At 43.7% G+C, this 6426-nt stretch overlaps 1 pseudogene; it reads right to left on the bottom strand.

Annotated features, from left to right (window-relative positions):
* Window positions 1-1286: 1286 nt before the first annotated feature.
* On the bottom strand, window positions 1287-3979 carry LOC127696312 (PRAME family member 8-like; annotated as a pseudogene).
* Window positions 3980-6426: the final 2447 nt, after the last annotated feature.

The raw sequence follows: 6426 nt of genomic DNA, 5'->3' as shown, positions 1-6426 counted from the left end.
AGACGTTTCACCCAGCCACTGACAAAAACAGATGCAGAGACCCACAGACAAATATTAGACAAAGTTCAGGGAATCTTGTGGAAGACTAGAGGGAATATTGAAGGAGTCAGAGAGTTCACGGACACCAGAAGAAAACCTACAGAATCAACCAACCTAGTCTCATAAGGGCTCAAGGAGATTGAACCACTGGAGCCCAACACTAGCTAGGCTGCTGCTCAACAACTAAGCTCAATTAATACATCTGAAACTTCACATAATCTCTTCACAGTGTGCTGTAGAGGAAAATCATGGGAGACACACACAACTCAAGCAACTTCAGTTTAATAAATTAGTTCATTTTGTGAAATATTTGTGAAATGGAGGGCTTTTTAAGCCTTTTTCATTTTGGTGTATATGCATATGTATTGTGCATAATGTGTAAAAGCCAGGATCCACAGATATCTGAAGAGATGGACCTACCACCTGAAGCTTGAGTTCCAGCTGGAGGCATCTGATGATAAAAGTGCTGAAACCAAACTTTGGCCCTCTTTTCTAGCAAAATGTACTATTAAAACAGGAGTCACCTCCTTTAATACGTGGGGTTTGGCTTCTTTGATTGGTTGTCTGTCTGTAGAGCATGAAAGGAGTTTGCTGTGGGCAAGCATGGAGCAAGTTCAAAGGTTCAAAGCAACAAGGTCTGTGAAGTTGAATAGCAGGCAGGGAGAGGAGGGATGGGAAGGAATAAAAAAGAAGTGTGAGAGACATGTAGGTTGTTCTTATGAATTCTTCTTTAGCACATGCTAACCTAGAGATCCATATGTGAATCACCTTAGCTTATAACATTATCCATGTACCCAGGATGTTGAATCATTACATGTCTGGCATCCATGTGTTCATTTTGACTCTCTCCAGAGGGTATTTGTTGCAGAATGATTAAAGGTAGAGACTTTATGCTAGTTACACACCAGGAATGACTTCTAAAAAAAGAACCCTGGTTCTGTTTATTGGCTTGACATTACAGTTCAGAAAAAAAGTTGGCAAGTCCATTACAAAGCATCTCTTAATCTGTCCTGGCAGACGTCACTCAAAACAGCCAAGTTGTCATCCTGACTCCACAAGTCCTCTGTTCACACAGTCCAACAGATTGTTTCCCATGCCAAGCTCAGCTTCCAGGATCTCAGTTCTTGTACAGTCTTTTGTTTCCAAGCATGTATAAAGTGTCTGAAGTCACAGTCTCTGACCACCATGCATGAGAGGTGTGTCCCAGTCCTGTCCGTTATTCACATCAGGAAGTCCTGTATCCATGCTCAGTGCCAGCAAAAACAAAATCTCGCACCTTTGCCATAGACACAGCGCTCACCACATTTAGGACAATTATCTGTAGCAAAGGAGATGTTCTTGGGCTGCCTTATTGCCCTGAGAGTTTCCAGGAGCTGCAGACAAAGTTGGGCAAATCTTACTCTGGAGACATGAGCCAACCTATCATAGCACTCCAGAGGGGCAGGGTATTGTTCCACATTCATCTTGCTCCAGTTGACTGTGTGCTCCAAAAGGTCCTTCAGGATGGGCATGGAGAAGCAATTGTTGTAGAAGTTGATCTTGGTGAGCTGAGAGCAATGTGTAAGAGCAGGTAGGAGGGCAATGAGCTGGGAGTCCTTCACCCTACATCCCTGAAAATCCAGAGTCTCTAGAGTATCTGCCACTTTTTGGAGGAGACATTTCATAGGTATCAGATCCAAATCTGTTAGAACCACACCTCTCATTTCCAGATGTTTTAGCTGAAAGACACTCTGGCAGTGGGAGAAGGAATCCAAGTCTGACTGTGAAAGTTGGTAGTGAGTGACAGAAAGGGAGCTGAGTGGCGTCATCAGGTGCCTAGAGATGAAGGGGACCAGAGGGTTAGTTCTGGCAAATGGTGATGGAGAGCATGGGGTGGGCTTTTCACTGTCTTAGAAGGGAACAGGGACCCCAAACTGAGTGTGAGCAAATGATCAAAGATATTATCTGAGATGCTTCCTTTTGGAATCAGCTTAGTGAAGTCAAACCCACACTTGATCTGCTGGCCATAGTCTCAAGCAGAAAACCATTATACCCTATAAAACCCAGGATACCAAGGAGGAAGTTTCATGCCAGGAGAGTCCTGACAGGATCTAAGGACATGACCTGTGGCCTCAGTCAATGCTGCATTGCACCCTGACCGCTCCACAGTCACTCATGCTATCATGCAGATGCCCACACTCCCTCTTGTCTCATGCACTCAGCCCTACTGAGGGTCAAGCATTTCACTCACGGAGAAGTACGGGGAGACGGAAGGCTGTGCCCACAGATCTAAGCAGACAGCTCACCTTCTCACATTGCTGCTGAGTCCCTCAAGATCTAAGTACATTCAACTCTTCCTGTCCCCTTTTTGATGGATTGTTTGCCTAGGATTCCAAGAAGAATTTCAAGCCCTCCGGACCATATCTGACCTCCTCCTTATCTCCCTTTTGTCCTCTGCTTCAGGCATGCTCATTTAAGACTTCGAATCACTACACATTACTTACATATTCTAAGGAGCCCCTAAATGTTTGTTCCCAGTGACTGACAGACAGGCACCCTGGACCACTAATCTTTAAAATGGAAGAGCAAAATTTGCTCTGCTAGCTGACCCAGTCCTCCATCCTTGCTCACCTGAGGACCTGATTCATGTGGTCTTTGAGGAAATGGACACCACTCATGGAGAGATGCTAGAGACAATTGAATTTGGAGAAGACAGATATGAACTCCTGGATATACTGCTCTTCTCTGTCTCCTGTCCTATTGGCAATCTTGAAGACGTTCTTGTAGAGGGGTGCCAGGAAGAGTTTGCAAAGATTTCTCATCTGCCCAAAGCAGGAAGCAAATTCAGCCAGCTTGTACAAATTCCACTGAGTGTTCAGTTCCAATTCCTCAATATGCTCTGGATGAAATATATTCAAGATCTTGCTGATAAAGTCCATGGGCATAGCCCAGATCTTCATCTTTGCACAAAACAAATGTAGGGAGTCCTTTCTCTGCTGGGCCTACTTCAAGAAGGCTGCTTGTGCTTCATCAAGGCGTGGCCTGAGGCACAACTCAGCTACCACCTTCAGCTGCCTCCTCACTGCATATCTGGGAAGGACCTTCACTACTGGCTTCTCATCCAAGGGCTCTGAAGAACAGCTATCGTCCTCTGTACCAGCCCATATGTTCCAAAAGGCATGGTGCACATTCCTCAGGTCCAGAACCTGAAGATTTCCCCTGCTGAGGGTGAACACATGTCAAGTATCAGTAGCCGCGATGACCCTCAGTAAGGGTTCACTAAGTGACTCTATTCAGCCGAAATACCCCTCAGGCTGCCAAGCTGTATATTTTTTAAACAACAGTGCAATGTGCACACATGCATGCTGCACAATTTGCTCTGAGCTGCATGTGTGGCCCTGACCACTTTCCTTCCTCTAAGTTACTCATTATTTCTCCCTAGTCCCATTATTAATGGTTTTAGGAATGGCAGGGATAGATAGGCACATTCTACTGTGAGGCTGCTTGGATCAAAGCCCTAATCCACTGATAACTGTCCTTAGTCCAAGCACACAATAGCTATAAGGTTCCTGAATCACTGTGTGGTGATCCCATCAGAAGCCATTCGCAATGACCCCTCAATATCTACTGTGTACCCCACATGGTCTCTTATATAATACTTGACCTTTGCTCACCTGGGGTGAAACCCTTTAGTCAGTCGCATGTCTATTCCATCTAGCACAGCTTGCAACATTTCCAGTTTAGGCGTCTTCATCAATGCCCCCACAGGGAGACAGGGGAAAGGCCAGGCTGCCAACATTGCCTTTATGAGCTTGGTTTGTCTGCCACTGAAAGCCTCCTTGAACAGTGCTGGGAAAAGTAGAGAGGGGAGATCCTCCAGAGAGGATATGGCCAAAGCCTCATCTCTCACCAGAGACTGAATTGCCAGCTTCTTGAGTGTGGCTGCGGTCTGAATACTCATCTTCTAAAGTCTCGAGTCAAAAGACTCCTGCCAAGAAGTCAGAAAGGAATACACGTTCAAGACAAACTTAATACAACTTACTGAACATTATATCAACCACTAAGCTTCTGAGCTAATGCTCTAACAGTAACAGAGAAATCAATTTGCCTGTTTAACCTAAACTGGTAGTGGAAAGAGAGGCTCCCACAATGATAATGTGGAAGTCTTTATATCAAGCAAATATTCACATAATTGTCAGATCAAAATATTTTATGTAGGACCCTTTCTCAAAAACAAAATAAAATATCTCAAACCTATGCAAACAAAAAGAAACCGAGGAAACAAACATACCAATGTAAATCCATGAGTTATGGATCAAGATTAATTCCCAGAAAACAGAATGACTTCAGTGCATTTCTACAAGATTGAATCTTACCTGTGTCTGGGAAGTAGAATATGCCCACAGAGCAAACGTGTGTGTAAAAGAGGCAATTGAAAAGCTAAGGCAATACACATGAGTAAATCACATGTGTCATTTCAGCTATATGATGTGGAAGGATATCAAAGATACCTGGCTTACAGGTCTACAGTGTAATCCAGGGTCTCAGAAAAAATAAAGACCATTACAGTGAAGGGGAAACATGAGGGAGCATTTTCATCAGATTGTCTGATTTGGAGCTTACCTAGAGGCACATGGCCAGCTCTAAGAGAGTTGGAACAACATACAGAATCCTTGTCTCAAACAGTTATATCAGGGAAAGTAATGGAATATATACACAAGCTATCATGGGATATTATTGGTGATGAGGCGAAAATTTCATTTGCAATGAAACCCAAGATCCTCAACATGTTCCTCTTAAGGAGTCTGAATTTCTCTATATCAAACTGCATGACCCAAGGAAAAAAATGGTTTACATACCAGTTGAACAATGCAGATATGTTGCCAAATCCCAGCCGAATCAGGGAGTTTTCCAAGATGCAAGCCTCTGACTGTGATATGTGGCTCCATGGAAGCCTTTATATACATCTCTGCATGCCCCTCCCTATTGTAGCCACACCCTTCAAACCCAAACCGGAATTGGATTTCCTGGTTTAATCTCCACCCTTTAAATTATAGATCAAAGTTGTAATCATTTCACTCATTGAATCAGAAGGACTTGTGATAACAAATTTCCCACTCATCGTCATTCACACACACAAACACACCCAAAAGTTTTTGGATAAATAAAAAACATTCCATTTGTTAATACACCATACAACACCATGTGGGTACATTTATTCCTTCATTTGCATAAGATCTATTCAGTTTTCAAGCTGTACCAGTGACCATGTCATGCTCTGAATCCAAGGTTGTTTTAGAGGTCCAATTCTAGGAATCCTTCAGCCTCAGAAACCTTCTTATGGCTAGGATTCTTGTTACGAATAACTATTTCTTGTTTGATTTTATTCATGTGACCAGAGTTTGCATCAGGTAAGGGTTTAATCGGTTTTTGATGAGAGACACGACATAATTGGAAGATATTCTTTTTCACTGGATTTGGAACAGATTGCTATGTCAGAGATAGGAATATACATTGAAGCTCAAGGAATGAAGTGGATGCTCGGTCAATAAATTTCAGCATCAACCACTCTAGAGGTGGTGCCGGAGCATAGCTTGACCCCATTACTATACTAGCCAGGGTTCTGCATGTACGCAGATGGTCGGGAGCTACCCCACATACAGGAATTCTCCCTACAACTCTCTTTGCAACAGACAAGATCGGGCATACAGCAAGGATGCTGGGACATCCCTGAGATAGGATGCTCAGTTCATGGTCATGTTCATCTAAATTGTAAGCCGTAGTATTGTGTGATCTCTACAAAGCCTGCTTCCTAAATGGACGAAAGCAAACAGAAAAAGGAGGGTGTGAGGGAGATGGTGCCCTTGGCTCCCAAGGAAGCAGAGAGTAAGTCAACTAGGATCAGCCAAAAAGCCTTCCTCAAGGAGATGTAATCTAGAGTGGGACGTGGGCTGAAGGGTTGCTTTAGAAAGTGTGAGCACCTGTCCATCTTCTATTCCTATCATCTATGTGGTGGCTTGAAATGATCTGTGATTACAGTTCCAGCCAATCTGAAACCCCATTCTGACCTGCTAGGGCAGCAGGCCTGTGAGGGTTATCCATTCCTATTTGTACACAAGCACCACTCCCCATAAAATCAATCATCTTAAAACAGCAGCTCTATCTTGGGTTTTGTGGCACACACCTTTAATCCATCCCCTCAGGAGTCCAAGGTTGACTGGGTCAGTGAGTTCAAGGCTACCATCATCTAAATAAAGAATTCAAAAACCAGTAAAGCCTATGGAGTGAGGATCTGTCTTGTAATTAAACCAGAACTGAGCAGGTTAGCAGAGACCTAAATCTCAAGAGAGGCAGGGGAACCTTTGATGTTGATGCCAAACTGGACCACAGAGTAGCTTATGGGACATC

This window comes from Apodemus sylvaticus, chromosome 11 (assembly GCF_947179515.1).
Source record: "Apodemus sylvaticus chromosome 11, mApoSyl1.1, whole genome shotgun sequence".
NCBI classification, from domain to species: domain Eukaryota; kingdom Metazoa; phylum Chordata; class Mammalia; order Rodentia; family Muridae; genus Apodemus; species Apodemus sylvaticus.
Note: the sequence above shows the minus strand (reverse complement) of the source record. Positions and strands in the feature narration are given on the sequence as shown.